General features: G+C 40.6%; 1 long non-coding RNA gene across 4 annotated transcripts in view; it reads left to right on the forward strand.

Moving 5' to 3' along the window:
* LOC117200496 (uncharacterized) overlaps positions 1 to 18,088 on the forward strand; it is a 36,028-nt gene extending 17,940 nt beyond the window's left edge. Inside the window, exons 4-7 of one of the 4 annotated variants that reach the window (XR_007478411.1) lie at positions 1,622 to 2,023; positions 2,271 to 9,394; positions 15,484 to 15,607; positions 17,645 to 18,086. This is a non-coding gene — a long non-coding RNA (uncharacterized LOC117200496). Of the gene's footprint in view, positions 1 to 1,621; positions 9,395 to 15,483; positions 15,608 to 17,644 lie in introns of all 4 variants that reach the window. The other 3 variants (XR_007478409.1, XR_007478410.1, XR_007478408.1) reach the window with 3 other exon arrangements.
* Positions 18,089 to 18,385: the final 297 nt, after the last annotated feature.

Here is an 18,385-nt window from a genome sequence, read left to right on the forward strand (position 1 = left end):
GTGAGCGACAACTACTGAGCCTGCGTGTCTGGAGCCTGTGCTCCACAACAAGAGAGGCTGCAACAGTGAGAGGCCCGCGCAAAAATAAATTAATTAATTAATTATTTTAAAAAAAGTGCCTTCTCTAAACTTAACATAAATGTGGAACACTAGGAGCAATGTGATGACAGGAAGAACACTGGCTTTGCTTCTGGGAACACAGATTTGAGCCCTTTCCCTAAGGAACTGTGGGATCTGAGCTATCCCCTCTGTGTAATGGACTTAATACCTCTCCTACTGACCTCCTGGGTTATTGTGAGACTCACAGGGAACAAATAGTCTAGATGCTCAATAAATGTTTGTTAAATATTGTTAAATAAAATGATGGTGGAGGAACTTCCCGGCAGTCCAGTGGTTAGGACCCAGCACTCTCACTGCTGGGGCCCGGGTTCAAGCCCTGGTCAGGGAATAAGGTCCCGCAAGCCATGCGGCATGGCCAAAAAAATAAATAAATAAAACTAAATGATGGTGGGAGAACTTTAAAAACTGTACTTTCATAAACAACCCAAAATATATAACCATAAGGTTTTATAACTAAAACAGACAATGTAGGAATCGTTTTCAGGAATGAACTGACTATGAATATCCTTCCATCCGTACTTCGCAGTGGTTCTCAACTCTGAGGAGCTTTTTAAAATTCCCAGTGCCCAGGGTTTTTTGCGTTTTTTTGCGGCGGGGTGGGGGGTGGGAACCAGACCTTGTTTTTGTATTGTTGTTTGGTTGGCTGGTTGGTTGAAGCTCCCCAGGTGATAATAACATGTAGCCAGGATTGAGACCTATGGCTCTAGTGCAAGAGTCAGTGTCATTTTGAATATTGGCTATAATTGATTCATAGTAGAAATGAGTTTCTATTAGATAAAAATTTCTACCACTTACAGCCAGAAATACAGGGTTGTGTCTTGATCACTTTTTTTGGTTATAACACTCTTTCTCTTTGTACAAAATAAAAATTGCTTTGATGCAGAAAATGTGAAAAGTACAGTGAAAATAAAACAAAAAATCACTCTAAATCTGTAACCACTGTTAACACATGTCCTTGCAGTTTTTCTTCCTTGTGCGTATATGTGTGTTTAAAACATAACAATGGAATCAGGCCATGTTTTGTAGCCAGCTTTGTTCACTCAGGAATACAATGCGGACATTTTCCCATGCCAGTAAACTTTCTTCTGTGACATGGTTTTTAATGGCTACTTTGCAGCCATAATTTCTTTAATCTCTTGTTAACATTAGATTCTTTTCAATTATTCTATTGTTATAAAAAATATTGCAAAGGGCTTCCCTGGTGGTGCAGTGGTTGAGAGTCCGCCTGCCGATACAGGGGACATGGGTTCGTGCCCCAGTCCGGGAAGATCCCACATGCCGCGGAGCGGCTGGGCCCGTGAGCCATAGCCGCTGAGCCTGCGCGTCCGGAGCTTGTGCTCCGCAACGGGAGAGGCCACAACAGTGAGAGGCCCAAGTACAGCAAAAAAAAAAAAAAAAAAAAATACTGCAAAGAATTCCTGTAACATGTTTTTTTGCACAACGAATGCCCTGATAATTTCTTTGAATAATTACCCCACCTTTCATCTTTACTCCTGACCAGTTGGGGCGGGCTTTTCGATGAATCAGCGAAGATGAGCTTCTTGGAAGTGCTGACACCGGTGACCTACCTCCACATTCTACAAGTGCCTCCAGAGCAGCTGGATCTCTTAGCCAATACTGTCAGGGCAGCTCAAAATTAGCCATTCAACACATCAGTGGTTCTCAAGGTTTAATGTGCCTACGAATCACCTGGCAAATGCAGAGCCTGTCAGTATGCAGATCTGGAGTGGAGGCCGAGATTCTGATTGTCAAACAGGCTCCCAGGTGACGCTGCGGCTGGTCAGTGGACCACGCTTGAAGAGCAAAGACAAAGGTTACATTTCCCACTACTGAGGACACTTGTGTCTCCTCTTTCCCAGTTACCTAAAACAGGATGACTTCACAAATAAAGGGTAGGGTTGAAGTGAGTATCTGCTTTCAGTACTGTAATGTGTTGATTCAAGCCAGTTCTTGGACCTTGCTTTTGAAAGAAAAAATTTTTTGTTCGTGGTTTTTAGTGCTCTGATTTCCAGGTGACTATTAGCAGCTTTTCTTTCAATGTTAGTCATTATATGAAAGAGAAAATTCAAGGTTTGATAGCTGGGACTGATGACATACAATGGATCCCAAGAGTGGCTAAGGCAGCATACCCTTTTGTCCACTCGTTATAGGAATCTTTCCACCTTCATGGGTGGCTTATCTTGGAAACATGAAGTGTAAAGAACGTGCTTCATGGTTGATGGGATTTTCCAGGAACCATGACTTTTCTTTTTAACCAGAAAAAACTAAGCAAATGCTTCACAGTTTTTGTTTTAACAAGGTGAGCTAACCTACCATCTACTTTTTTTTCTTTTAATTTATTATTTATTTATTTATGGCTGCGTTGGGTCTTCGTTGCTGCGCTCGGGCTTTCTCTGGTTGTGGCGAGCAGGGGCTACTCTTCGCTGCGGTGTAGAGGCTTCTCATTGTGGTGGCTTCTCTTGTGGAGCATGGGTTCTAGGTGCGTGGGCTTCAGTAGTTGTGGTGCGTGGGCTCAGTAGTTGTGGCTCGCAGGCTCTAGAGCGCAGGCTCAGTAGTTGTAGTGCACAGGCTTAGTTGCTCCGTGGCACGTGGGATCTTCCCAGACCAGGGATTGCACCCATGTTCCCTGTATTGGCAGGTGGATTCTTAACCACTGGGCCACCAGGGAAGTCCTCAACATCTACTTTGAACATTGACAACACTTAGCATTTAAACAACTTTTATTACAAAAGAACAATGCATGTTCATTGTAGGAAATTTGGACAAGTTAAAAAGTAGAAAAAAAAATTACCCCTAAATCCCATCACTCAGAGATAACCGTTGATAATAATCTATGGATATTACAAACATGCTCAAGTACCTCAGCAAGTTAGGAAAACCCTCATTTCCTCTCTGGTTCATACAACCCCTCCAGATACAAATCCTGTCCATTTTTTCTGCTCCTTATCCTAGGAGGTAGGGACAGTAAATCCGAGACACTTAAGAACTATTTCTTCTTCACATCCTTCGTCAATCATATTAAATGTTTTATTTGCGGAAAATGATTATTAGGTCATCTAAAATTTTATGATACATATTTTCATAGTGAAAAATTTCCACTTGTTCTTACAAGTGGAAATTCAATTGTTTAATGATTTTAGCTTTTTTCCAACATCAGTTTAGCAACCCTTCTTTGAGTCAGCTGCCCATACTATGACAAGCTAATTAACTACATTAACCCCTGCGTGTCAGCTCACATACTGTATTCAGTCACTTAAAATATCATAGGGTGCTGCAGAATAATTGCTAGAACTACGATTTGATCAGTATTTCAGAGTTTACAATAAGTCCATATACAGACATTTCACATGTACTTTATTGTGTTGTCACCATAGCACCTCTATGAAACATTAGTTTTATTTCTGTTTTATAAGTGACAAAACTGAGGCTCAAAGATGATAAGTGATCTGCTAAAAAATCTCATGTTCAGGGAGTGGCAGAATAAAGAAAATGTTACCTTTTTTGACTTTCTGCTACTGACCAACTCTTGTCCTTAATGTCCTTATTAAAACGTTACAGAATAAAAAAGGCTTCATGTAAAAATATAAGACAAATATGCAGATGTTCTTGCTTCCTGCTGTGCTGTAATAAATTCCTTTATCTCTGAAAATAAAATTAAAATGTAAGATATGTATGGGAACTCTATCTTTTCAGTTTTTCTGTAAATCTAAAACTGTTCTAAAAAAGTTTATTTAAATGTAAAAAAAGATAATCTTGTAAAATAACATACATCATATCAGAATATCTTTTATATAACTAGTTCTTTCCTAATCTCCATTTCTGCCTTCACTGCTTTGCAATCCTGTGCTGTCCTGTAACCACAGACCTCTGGCCCTCTTGACAGTGAGGACTAGACTGCTGAGATTTTCCAGCCGAGAGACCACATTCCGCATAATCCAGAGGCTGTCAGTATAATGAAGTGTCTTTTCCAGTGTGGCCAAAGACACATTTCCCTTCTAGGTTTCTAATTCTTTCAGTCTCAGAAATGTGCTGGCATCCACACATTAAATTTCACTCCTTTGGAAGGTGAGCATTACTAGGGATGATTGCCTTAGAACACTGGGTGTACTTCAGATCCCAATTCACCAAGCAGGTGCCTCTCGCCTTCCAAGAGCCCACGTCATTGCCGCAGGCTTCTCTGGAACTTCGCAACAATTACCAGCCAGCAACTCTTCTGTTAGAAGTGGGGCCCTAGCACAAGATGAGGTCACTTTACCTGCCTGATGGCGTTACACTTATAGTCGCCATTCTTTTAGCAGTTAAACAAAATCTAAGTGCTTAGCAACCCCTTTTTGTTCAAGAGGACTCCATCTTTTTCCTTTCCATCTTTTGTCTTCCAAGGGTGGATCTGCCAGACAGATGCTTCGGGCATTTGGAAAATTGAATTTGGAGGAAAGACTGAGGCCGAGAAGCACTCAGGCTAATGGTGGTAGAGAAATTTCTCAGGGAGAAGCCCTGATTCTGGACACATGGCCTTCCAGAATTTCTAGCTTCCTTCACAGCTAGGTGTGGCCATATGACTAAGTTCTGGCCAATGGGATGTGAGCCAAAGTAATGTATTGCAACTTCTGGGTTAAGCCTCTAAGAGGAAGGGGTGTGTCTTCCCTTCTTTCCCTCTTTCTGCTAGCAGGAATATGGGTGGGGGAACGAGCCATCTTGGTGGCAGAGATGAGGGCAACATCCGAAAGATGATAGAGAAACAAGAGGGAAAAACCTGGGCCCTTGATTACTTTGCAAAGGAAAGCCACTAACTTCCACATGAGAGAGAAATAAGCTTCTAACTTGTTAAAGCCATTGGATACCATTTCTTACCTGCTTGAATAGATTTTCTCCCAATGTCAAAGTCAGTGTCAGCCTGTGGAGTACACCTTTCAGGCTCTGGGCCCTCCCAGCGCCCCCTGCCCCACTGTAATGAACTAGGGCAGGTTTAGGGTGCTGCAAGGTACGATTTGTTCTGTACTTTCTTTCTCTACTCTCCCTCTCTCTCTCCTGTGGTTCTTAGATAAGTTCTCTTTGAAAAGCATTACACAATGTTCTTTCATTCTGTTCTCTGCTCTAAGCTTTCAATCAATCAATCTTTCTCACTCTCTCTAAGGCTGTGTTATTAAGCTGACCACCTTTGTGCTGCTGGCATCTAGTAAGGCTGCAATTCCGTTGTTCTACAGCTCATTCCCAGCTGACTTGTTGCATGGTAGAATGGGGAAGTTTATCGCCTTCAGAAAACCCTGCCACCACTTACACAGTAAAAGGACAGGCTCTCTCACATAAAACCACTGCGAAGATTACTTTTCTAAGAAAAACAAACACATTCTCACTGCCATATCTCATGACACAGCCATTCTTGGAAGAACTAACTGGATCTCAACTGGATCCAAAGAGTGAAATCAGCCCCACCCCATCCCTGAGGGAAAGCTAGCAGGTGTGATGGGTGGAGAGCCATTCACTCAAGCCAGAGAAAACTGTATGTTGAAACAAAACAATTGGTAGTCCAGGCAAGCTGTTGGCACCAGCAAGATGCTGCAACAATTACAGTGGCCTAAACGTAAGGTAGATAGCTAGTGGGAAGCAGCCGCATAGCACAGGGAGATCAGCTCGGTGCTTTGTGACTGCCTGGAGGGGTGGGATAGGGAGGGTGGGAGGGAGGGAGACGCAAGAGGGAAGAGATATGGGAACATATGTATATATATAACTGATTCATTTTGTTGTGAAGCTGAAACTAACATACCATTGTAAAGCAATTATACTCCAATAAAGATGTTTAAAAAAAAAAAGAAAAAAAAAACAATTACAGTGGCCTCTTTACAGGAAGGCAGAACATGGCATTGGGAAATCCAGGAGCAAGCTGTATTTGGAGAACTCAGCTTGTGGTATTTGGGCAGTCTGTCAGCAGATGGCAGGACTTCAGGCAACAGGCAGAAGTTTAAGGACAAGACTTCAGGCCCTAGAATAGTGATTCTCAACTGGAGGCGATTTTGTCTCTCCAAGGGATATGTGGCAATGTCTGGAGACATTTTTAATCGTTATAATTGGGAGATGCTAATGGCATCTAATGAGCAGAAGCCAGGGATGCTGCTAAACATTCTACAATGCATAGAGCAGCCCCTACACACAGACACACACAATAGAAAATCATCCAGCATAAATGTACATCCAGCATAAATAGTACCAATGTGGAGAAACCCTGCCCTAGACACTAACGTTTACAGGGCATGACCCCTATCTCAGGAATGTCAGGGGTTCTGAGCTGTCTGCCAAGGCACGGGCTCTAGAAGGAAAGTAAGACCTGGCCCTGATTACCAAAGCTAGGCTGCAGGTCAGAGGAGCAGGACTGAATCCCACTTATCAGATGGGGGCACAATGTCACAACCAGAACTAGGAGTGAATTCAATTAATCCCAAATCCACAGGGTATCCCACTAGAACAGTTTAAATTCCTCTAGGAATCCAGGAAGATTGTTCTATAGCAGGATTCTCAACCTGGTTCTATAAATCTTTTGGAGGCAGAGGAAGATCTAAGCACAGAGATAAGGGGATCTTGACCTTTCTCAAATTATATGCAAAATTATATATTTTTGCATTTTCCTGGGGTAAGGATCCAAAGCTTCTCTCAGGTTCTAAAAGTGGGTATAAGACGCAAAAAAGGTCAAAACTACTTCTGAAAGCCTAAGGTATCAGGATGAACCTGGCAGGAGGGGAACATGTAGTCTTAAGTAAAGGAAGAATAATTAAACACTTACTGTTTACCAGGTACTGTTCTGTTGCCTAACTTGGATTAACTCATTTGATCCTCATAACAATCTTATAAAGCAGACACTTTTTCAATCCCATTTTATAGATGAAGAAACCAAGGCTAAACTTTCTCTGAGGCAATGCTTACCAACCTTTTCCCCATCGTGGCATACACGCAAAAGCTATTGTATAGAAAAATTGTGGGTATTCATAAGAAAGTTTAGTAAGGTTGCCATAAATAAGATCAGTCGACAAAATAAAATTGCACATCTATATTTTAGCAACAAATAATTAGAAAACACAATTAAAAGAAAGATGCTAATTGTAATGGCAACAAATTATAAGGCACCTTGGAATAAATCCAACAAAACATGTGCAAGGTCTTTATGGAGAAATCAGAAAGCTTCAGTGATATACATCAAAGGTACAGTGGGGCAAAGGGATGAGGATGCTCATGACCAGAGGCAATTGGTCCAGGGGCTCCTGCAGCCCATGTCCACTTCTCACCTATCTGCCTTGGCCTCGTCAGGGCTGAGGGTTTAAAAACCCTGAAGCCCATTCAGAACACACCAGTTTGCTTACACGGCACACCAGATAGAAAACTCTGCTACTACCATTAAAGAAATTTAATTAGTAGTAACAAATTTTGCAACAAAGAAAACGCTAAGCCTAGCTATTTCTAAAGGCAAGAACAGCCAAATATTCGAGATGGTTCCAATCATACATGAAATCTTGCAGAACAGAAAAAAAAAAGGGAATAGCGTCCAGCTCATTAACTGAGGCTAGCACAACTTTGACACTAAAACCAGACAAGAACTGGGAAAAGAGGTTTTCAGGCCACTGTAAGATCAATAGACAAAATATAATTGCAAATCTACCCTTTAGCAATAAATATATAGAAGACACAGTTAAAAGAAAGATGCTAATTATAATGGCAACAAAATATATAAGTCAACTTGGAATAGATCTGACAAGAGATGTACAAGTCCTTTATGGAAAAAAAATCATAAAATATCAGTAAAGGACATTAAAGAGGATGTAAACAATATTTTGCTAAAATGACCTATAGATTGAATGACATTCTATTCATGGAACTTGACAAGCTGCTTCTAAGATACAGGAGAGCAAAGAGTCAAGAATAGCCAAAACAATCCTGGAGAAGAACCAGGAGAAGCAATGGTCTTACTACCAGATACTAAGACTTGTTATTAAGTCATTAAAAACTAAGAACATGTTATCAATTCTGAGATAGATCAATGGACCAAAACAGAGTCCAGAATAATACCCATGAACAGATGAATATAAGGAAAACTTATCTATGGCATTGCAGATTAGGAGGAGGGATACAGACTATTCAATAAGTGTTAATTGATTAACCATGTGAGGGGAAAAGGTAAGTGAACTCCTATCTCACAACTGTACACAGAAATCAATTCTTGATAGATAAAGGCCTTAAAGACAGGATTTTAAAACTTCAGAAGAATACGTAGAACAGTATCTTTCTCACTTTGAGGTAACAAAGGATTTCTTAACATAAAACCGGAAGCACAGGTTCAACTACATTATAATAAAACTGCTGTTCCTCAAAGAATATCAAGTTATCAAGAGAGTGAAAACAGACGCCAAAAACTGGAGGAAGATACTCATTACACATAGAGTGGACTCAGGGTTAATAACCAGACACATGGGCTCCTTTGAATCAATAAGAAAAAGATAAAAATCGAATATAGAAATTGCCAAATATGAATAGCCTTGCACAGAAGAACACATCTGGGTGATAAATAAACATACGAAACTATGTTCAACCTCATTAGTTACTAGAGAAATACAAGTTCTTGTTTCATACCCACCAGGTTGACAAAAATTAAAAAGTCTGACAATAGCAAGTGTTGGTGAGAATTTGTAATAATGGCAACCATCACGCAGCATTAAATAGTAATCTGGAACTGTCCAGTAAAGCTGAACGTGTGCATTAACCCTATCACCCAGGGATTTCTCTTCTGGTGTAGTAAGCAGGCTTCTAAGACGGCTCCCAATAATCTCCACCTCCCGGTTTTCATGCCCACGTGCAATTCCCTCCCCTGAAGGGTGACCTACACCTAGTAACTTGCTTCTAATAGAATACATCAAAAGTGGTGGGATGCCACCCTGAAATTAGGTTTCAAAAAGCTGACTTCTGCCTAGCTCTCGTTCTCTAGCCCTTCCCGCTTTCTCGCGAGAAGCAAGTTGTTGGAGCAAGCTGAACCAACACAGAGACCCACAGGGCAAAGAACTGAGGGCTGCAGCCAGCAACCGGACAGGAGCCAAGCAACCTTCAGCCCAACAGCCCCGGGGGAACCGATTCCCTCCAACAACCAAGTGAGTGCGTTTGGAAACGGATTCTTCCCCACAAGATAACTGCGGCCCCTGCCCACGTCTTGATAGCAGCCTTGTCAGAACCCGGAGCCGGAGGACCCAGCTAAGCCACGTCTGGATTCCTGACCCATAGCAACTGTGAGATAATACATGTATGTTGTTTCAAGCCGTTTAAATCGGGGGAAATTTTTAATGCTGCAATAGATAATTACTACGTCTGAGTATAAATCCTAGCACGGCGCTTCCCAGCAGGTGCAGCAAGGCACACTGGTATATGGAGTATGGATTACAGGTAAGCCCAGATATTGCTCCTTCGATCACTAGGGCTGCCAAGAACAGGTAGGTCAAGGCGGGCCCGGGATAAGCTGAGTTCAAGAGCATATTATCCCCAGCCAAGGGCAGCCTCAACTGTTTACCCCAGTGAGGCATACAGTGTTACTGGGTTTTGTGTGTATGTGACATGATGTGAAAAAGGTAGGAAAGCACTGGATTAGAAAATAATTTCTATTTCTTTCAGAGTGTGTTTGGTAATTTATATTTCCTAGGACTGTGTTCTCAATGTTTCATCACCTGTGAACTTACTAAAAATGCAGATTTTCAGACTCCATCTCAGACCTACTAAATCAGGTACTCGAGGGAGGAGTCTCAGCCATCAGTGGTCTTAAAAGGCTTTCAGGTGATTCTGATACATGCTGAAATCTGAGAAACACTGTTGTAGGAATCTGTGCATTTCACCTGTTTTCAAATTTATTGGCAAATTATGTCCTCTTTCCACTGCTAATATTATTAGTGTTTTCTCCTCTTTCTTGGGCAACTCTCTGAAGGTTTATCGCTACTATTAGTCTTTTCAAAAGACTGTACTGTTTCTTCACTTTCTATTTCATTAATTTTTTCTCTTATTATTTCCACCCTTCTGCCTTCTTAAGGCTTATCCTGATATTTGGTTAATATTCTGTTAACCAAATATTTGGGAGCACTTTTAACCAAATATTTAGCTCAGGTTGATTGGGGTGTGGGTAACACAGATGGTATAAATTCTGGCCTCAAACACATGTGATGACAAACTTGTGGTTAGATATTCTCCAAGTATTTTTCCCCATTTTTACGTTTCATTTAGATGCAAGGACGATAGGTAAATTCCCTCCACTCTCTCTTTCTCTAGGGCACCCCACTCTCACCACCACATCCCAGATCAGTGCTCTTGAACGTACCTAGTATAACCTTTCTGGAATCCTGGCTTCATGTGGATGTTCTCCAGCCCATCATCTCAGCTTTTACAGGCCTCATGCTTTGGTCTCTCCTCAGCACATGGCCACCTAAGATAGACAGACACCTCCATGGCAAACATCAGTATCAGATAGGCTTACCTCTCTGAATTTTTAATTTCTTACTATCTATAGCAAGGATATTCCTCCTTTTCCTGATAGGCCAGCCAAGTATTTTTTAAAAAAATTTTAAAGTATGTTTTATCCAGCATTTTTAGTTCCGTACTGGAAGACTTCTCTGGACATCTAGTCTTCCATATAATCAGAAATGGAAGTCATCATCAAAGACAAACATTTCTTTGTCTTTTCCTAACTTTTAAAGTTGAATGCTTATCTCATTTTTAAGGCTTTCGTATTTTTTATATTTTAAGCTATAAATTTCCCTCTGAATACCACTTTACCCCACAATAACAATCGAGATAAAATCTTGTTGAGTATTTACAATTACTATGCAACATTACTATTGCATAGGTGCAATGCAAAACGCTCTTTACGTATTATTTCATTGATCTTCACAAAACTCAACGAGATGTGTATTATTGTGATTCCTCATTTTATCAATGAGGAAACTAAGATGAAAAAAAATTAATTTCCCCAGGATCACAAAGATAGGTAGCATGCAGGGAAACTAGGATTCCAACCCAGGTTTGCCTGAATTCAAAATGAGTTCTTGCAATTAACTCGATGTATTTTATGGGGGAAAAGAGGGGGATATTTGAAAGGAGGGTAAAAAGGAAAACATGACATCATTTTATTTTATTTTTTTAATTAAAATAATTTTTTAATTGACGTATAGTTGATTTACAGTGTTGTGCCTGTCTCTGCTGTGCAGCAAAGTGACTCAGTTATACACATATAGACATTCTTTTTTCATATTCTTTTCCATTCTGGTTTATCCCAGGATATTGACTATAGTTCCCTGGGCTCTACAGCAGCACATTGTTGTTTATGGACATCATTTGATTTTAGAGTGCTAGAGTAAAAAGTACCTCACAATTTGAATTAACAGAGAGAACAAGGTGCAGGTTATTAAGGGACTAATGACAATCCAACCCAAATTCAGAGAAGACGGGCAAACTGAGAAAGGGTGGCAAGAAGTAACAGGTGTGCCTGCACAGCGTGTGGGATCCCAAGTACTCATAGAAACCTGTCTTTCCCTGCCTAATTCAAATCGTTATTAATTTGTGCTTTCCTGGCAATGTCTCAATTTGCAGAAAAAAGAAACAATTTTTAATCCAAATGGCCATATTTGTAATGTACAGAACCATCACCGGCAAACATATTTTTAGCCCCAAATAGTCTCTTCTGCTAATCCCAGACCTTGGCTCCAAGCCAACTGGCTTCTTGCTTTTATTATTTGCAACAGAATCCAGGATTCAGAGTGAATAAAAGAGCCGAACAGGAATATAACTCCTGATAATATTGTCTTTGCACCTTGTGCACGTATCCTTTTTGTCTCTCCGCAGGGGAAAAGCAATTATTCTTACTTATGCTAAATCCTGTTGTTCCCCACCGTGGCCATGTAAATCTTGGCACCAAGTACGTGGCAGAATAAAAAGTCAAGGCGGTGGGAGGCGCTCACCCAAGAGCAACAGGCGGCCCTAAAGCCCCAAACCGTTCCATCCATTTTCTCCTAAAAATAAAGGGTTCTATTCACCAAAAATTTTTGTATACTCTTGTGAGTTTTCTTACCAAAAAAAGCCAACATGATATGCAGGCAAAGAATAACAACTCCTGATTCACAAACCATGCCATCCTTTCATTTCCCAGGGTAGGCAAATAATCCAGAGAGAGGACAAATAGGAGAGGCTCTGCGTTTGCTGTGTTTGCCAAACAAAAAAAAAATCTTCTGCTAAAAGGGATCCGACCTCAAATTAGACATCTAAATTGTTCAGTTGGAGGGAAACTTCTCCTTTCTGCACACCCATTTAATGAAATGAATTATACAATGCCTACATGTGAGAGACGGTGGAGCTTTGTTTCAACGTTATTTCTAAATATCATAGATTTCTTGTCATTTCTTCCCAGATGAGAATTGATTAGTTAGAATTCACCAGGATTTTAAGATTATTTAGACTTTATTTTTCTACTCTCTCTCCTATTTCCTCTCAGTCTTTAACAATGATCTTTCTGTTGTAAATCCAAATTATTGTGTGCTTTAGAATGTTTCCTCTATTTAACACAATAATGTTAGCTAAAAATTTTAAAGATTTAAAAAATCACAATCCCACCTCACTAAAAAGTCAGCTGGGTTTCCATTTTCCAGGCTTCATTTATGCCCTGAATTTGCATGCATTCATTTTACATAGTCATAATCCTAGCATGGATTGGGTTTTTAAAAATTTGTTTCTCTTATTGAAGTATAGTTGATTTACAATAATTGTGTTAGTTTCAGGTATAGAGCATAGTGATTCAGTATTTTTGCAGATTATATTCCATTGTAGGTTACTATAAGATACTGTGTATAATTCCCTGTGCTATACAGTATATCCTTGTTGCTTTTCTTTTTTATACATAGTAGTTGTATCTGTTAATCCCATACCCCTACTTTGTCCCTCCCCTTTCCCTCTCCCCTTTGGTAACCGAAGTTTGTTTTCTATATCCGTGGGTCTGTTGCTGTTTTGCATATACATTCATTTATATTATTTTTAGATTCCACATGTTAAGTGATAACATACAGTATTTGTCTCTCTCTGTCTGACTTGTTTCACTTAGCATAATACCCTCCAAGTCCATCTATGTTGTTGCAAATGGCAGCATTTCATTCTTTTTTATGGCTGAGTAGTATTCCATTGTGTATATATACCACATCTTCTTTATTCATTCATCTGTTGATGGACAATTAGGTTGTTTCCATATCTTGGCAATTGTAAATAATGCTGCTATGAACATTGGGGTGCATGCATTTTTTCGGATTAGTGTTTTTGGTTTTGGGAGATATATACCCAGGAGTGGAATTGCTATTTTTAGTTTTTAAAGAACCTCTGTACTGTTTTCCATGGTGGCTGCACCAGTTTACATTCTCACAAATGATGTAGAAGAGTTCCCCTTTCTCCACATCCTCTACAACATTTGTTACTTATAGACTTTTTGATGATAGCCATTCTGACTGGTGTGAGATGATACCTTATTGTAGTTTTGATATGCATTTCGCTTATATTTAGCAATGCTGAGCATCTTTTCATGTGCCCGTTGGCCATCTGTATGTCTTCTTTGGAAAAATGTCTATTCAAGTCTTCTGCCCATGTTTTGATTGGATTGTTTGTTTTTTGTTATTGAGTTATATGAGCTATTTGTATATTTTGGATGTTAACCTTTGGTCAGTCACATCATTTGCAAATATTTTTTCCTATTCTGTAAGTTGTCTTTTCATTTTGTTGATGGTTTCCTTTGCTGTGCAAAAGCTTTTAGGTTTAATTAGGTCCTATTTGTTTGTTTTTGCTCTTATTTCTTTTGCTTTAGGAGACTGATCCAAGAAAATAGTGCTACAATTTATGTAAAAGAGTATTTCACCTATGTTCTCTTTTTGGAGTTTTATGGTTTCAGGTCTTATGTTTAGGTCTTGAAACCATTTTGAGTTGTTTTTGAATATGGTGTGAGGGAGTGTTCTGATTTCATAGATTTACATATAGCTAACCAGTTTTCCCAGCACCGCTTGTTGAAGAGACTGTCTTTGTATATTCTTGTATACATTGTATATTCTTGCCTCCTTTGTCATAGATTAATTGACCATAACTGTGTGGATTTATTTCTGGACTCTCTATTCTGTCCCATTGATCTATGTGTCTGATTTATGCCAATACCATGCTGTTTTGATTACTGTAGCTTTGTAGTATAGTCTGAAGTCTAGGAGGCTTATACCTCCACCTTTGTTCTTTTTTCTCAAGATTGCTTTGGCAATTTGGGGTCTTTGTGGTTCCGTATAAATTTTAGGGTTATTTGTTCTAGTTGTGTAAAAAATGTCCTGGGTATTTTGACAGGGACTGCATTAAATCTGTAGATTGCTTTGGGTAGTATGGCCATTTTAATAATATTAATTGTTCCAAATGGAGTGGGTTTTTAAAATCTCTACCATTTTATCATGTCCTGCCTTTTTTTCTGTTTCCTCTTCCTTAGTATCTTCCTCAAGGATTGGAAAAGGAAAAATTCCAAACTTGCATTTTAATTATTTTACTAGATGTAATTGCTCATGCCCATAAAAAGAGTATGTTTAGATTGATGTTGGAGATAATGGTGAAAATGAATTTAGTAGATTATCTGTGGGTTTCACATATCTTACATGTAAAATTGAAAGACCTAGTTATGTAGAAAAATCTAGTAATGAAGCTATTTCAAGAATTGGTTGTATCTGGGCTTCCCTGGTGGCGCAGCAGTTAAGAATCTGCCTGCCAATGCAGGGGACATGGGTTCGAGCCCTGGTCCTGGAAGATCCCACATGTCACGGAGCAACTAAGCCCATGCGCCACAACTACTGAGCCTGTACTCTAGAGCCCATAAGCCACAACTACTGAGCCCGCGTGCTGCAACTACTGCAGCCCACGTGCCTAGAGCCTGTGCTCTGCAACAAGAGAAGCCACCACAATAGAAGCCCCTGCACCACAATGAAGAGTAGCTCCCGCTCGCTGCAACTAGAGAAAGCCTGCATGCAGCAACAAAGACCCAATGCAGCCAAAAATAAATAAATAAATAAATTTATTTAAAAAGAAGAGTTGGTTATATTGTGAGTTGGACAGTTTCCTGTGGACAGAATTATGTCATGCAAACCTTGTACTGTAATTCAGGAAGTCTATACTGTAAAGTATCCTGGAGCACAAATATCAGCATTTTAAAGGGGATTCCGGTGGTGTGTTGCACAGGTTGTAAGAAACTTCACCAAGATACTCAAGTATTGTTATATAGTAGATAACGCTTTGCAATACCATTAAGGTTTTCTCCTCAAGCTTTCTTGTAATCATTACACTCCCTCTCCCTTTCAGACAGCAGGCAACTTTGCATGCTCACTGGAAGAGAGTGTGTGAAGGCAAGAAAAAAGAAATCATTCTTCACCTCTGAGTTCCAATTTAGATTCTTAAAACTAAGAAGAGAAATGAAACTAATCTTGTAAGTAAATTTTCTAATGTAGGAGCCAGACCAGTTGAGAGAGGCAAGCCTGTGTTCCCTGAAAGGGCTCAGTACTGAGAACATGAAGCAACAACCCCCAGAAAGAAGCAGCGTGCATGAACATGCAAGAGCAGGGTACCTATCTTTCCGAAGTGAATTTTGAGCAGGGAATGGGAAAGAAGATTCTAGAAGAACTCATCCAGGACTTGGGTTTTATTCAGCCTGGCTAAATCATGTATGGCAGAGTGCAGATTGTCAAATGAAAGCTTGCATTTGGGGAGCTCCAAGGACAGAAGGGGCTGTGCCTGGGCCCAGGGTTGTAGCTGGGGAGAGTGCAAGCCTCACAGAGAAGTATTGCATCCAACACTGTTCCTGAGTAGACTGTGATGCTGGGGGCAGGGTCCAGGCACATCCTAGATTATCTCAGACTAGATTAGGGCATCCCCAACCTGCCTCCTTAGTGCAGTAGGCAGCATGTCAGTCTCATAGATTAGGGCATCCTCTCAGGCCCAGTGTACTCCTGCATGGTTCAGGGAACATAACCAAGAGTCTCTGACCCTCAAAGAAAAAGTGGGGGTGACAACTTTGGCCACTGAAGGAGGAAGAGGTACAGTGTAGGACCAGCCTCAGAGCTATCAGGGTTAGGTCATCAGCCAGGGATGCCGTAGAGAGGAAGGAGATCACCCAGGACCACATGGGCCTCGGGGAGGGTGAACATTGTACAGGCCAGAGTTCCCTCTTTCTGCCAGGGCCCATTTGTCTCCATTGTGGGAATTACATCCCTCCAGGGAGAAAGGAAGAAGAGGGAGAGGGAGAATTCCATATTTGATGTGTATTTACCCAAAAGAGACTGAGTTGAAACCAAAGTTGAAACCACAGTTGAGTTAGAAAAACATCTTTGCACATCTTAATCCTAAGACCTCAAGTTCATACCACCTATAAAAGGATGAATGTGCAAAGAGACCTTGGAAAAATCCAAATATCTAGACTAAAATCAGAAGGGCAGTTAGGTTGGGCCACAGGAGCTTCTCACTGGTGTTTGGACTAATGTGATTGAGCTTCTTGCTCTTCATGTATTTGCTCCCTTCTCCCTTCTCTCCTCGTCCAACTATCAGATTCTTTCTGCGTTTGCAGACCAGTTTGCCTGGAGAAGGAATCACATTGGCCCAGCTCATCTGTTCATAGCAAGTCTCACCATAGTCAGGCAGGCCAAAGACTTCCCTGTGTCAGTCTCATCCCATGCTACACAGCCCCATCCTCCCCACACTCCCCAAGCCCCATGTATACATGAAGACCAACTAAAGTTGAGTGAGGCAAACTTGGGGGATGACATTCCCAGTATCTACAGTTAAAAAATGGGAGGAAAAATATCCATTATATTTTTCTGGATACAATGGATATAAAAATATCCATTATACAAGTCACTGGGACCTCGATTTTTCTGTTCATGAATCTCAGCTTAAATGAGGTGGTATGAGCGCTTCACACAAGACCTGACATGTCCTGGAGTCCTCAGTGTTGGCTGCCATTACCAACAAAATTAGCTCAAATTAGAACAAAACCCTGGCCTATTTTTTTTTTAAGTCTCTTTAAAAGTCTGCTTTTTTGCCTTCCTCAGGAATTCTCTCATCATTCTCTGTGATTATTCCACACATGTAAATCCTACTTCTCTATCAAGACCAGAAAATCCTTTAGGAATTATTCCTATTTTTCTTTTGGACCCTCCACAGACTCTGAGGGGAGTGTTAAGTACGTAGAAACTGCTTAAATGATCGAATGTTTTCAGTTATTCATTTGCCTTGCTAGGTATTAATTAAATTGAACTGAAAGTTTATTGAATTGAATTTATTGAACTGAATTGAAATTTACCATTAGTAAGACAGTAATTACTTGAATTTTACTAATGAACACCTCCAGAGCAGTGAGGCACGCTGTGTGCAGTCTCTCCAACATGCCAGCCCCTTCCATGCCTGTCTGTCTTTGCTCCTGTTGTCAACCTCTAAAGTGTGTTTTCATTCTTTCAAAATGTTGTGCGAGGGCTTCCCTGGTGGCGCAGCGGTTAAGAATCCACCTGCCAATGCAGGCGACACGGGTTCGAGCCCTGGTTTGGGAAGATCCCACGTGCCGCGGAGCAACTAAGCCCGTGCGCCGCAACTACTGAGCCTGCACTCTAGAGCCCACAAGCCACAACTACTGAGCCCACGTGCCACAACTACTGAGCCTGCACTCTAGAGCCCATGAGCCACAAACACTGAAGCCCTCATGCAACAACTACTGAAGTCCGGTGCCTAGAGCCCGTGCTCTGCAATGAGAGAAGCCACCACAATCAGAAGCCCGCACACTGCAACGAAGAGTAGCCCCCGCTCACCGCAACTAGAGAAAGCCCGCGCACAGCAACAAAGACCCAATGCAGCCAAAAATAAATAAATAAATTTATTTTAAAAAAAATGTTGTGCGAAGTCCACCTTCTTTATACACCCTTTCTTCAACACTACCCCAAGATATAATAGACCAATCCTTCTTCAGTCTTCGCTAAACTTTGTGACTACTTTATTGTAGTAATTTATGTATTATGAATTATATAACCACCTCCTCATGAGAGTGTAATTTCCCTGAAGTCAAGAACTATATTTTATTCATCTTTGTAATTCCAGCAGCTTACATGTTTCTTTGGATGCAATGATCACTTCGTAGTGTACGTTGAATGTCAAATGGCTGCTGGACACCTACCCAAGTGGTCTTACAGCTAATATAATGGGAAAGCACATTTATGTAACT

This window comes from Orcinus orca, chromosome 7 (genome assembly GCF_937001465.1).
Source record: "Orcinus orca chromosome 7, mOrcOrc1.1, whole genome shotgun sequence".
In the NCBI taxonomy this organism is placed as follows: Eukaryota; Metazoa; Chordata; class Mammalia; order Artiodactyla; family Delphinidae; genus Orcinus; species Orcinus orca.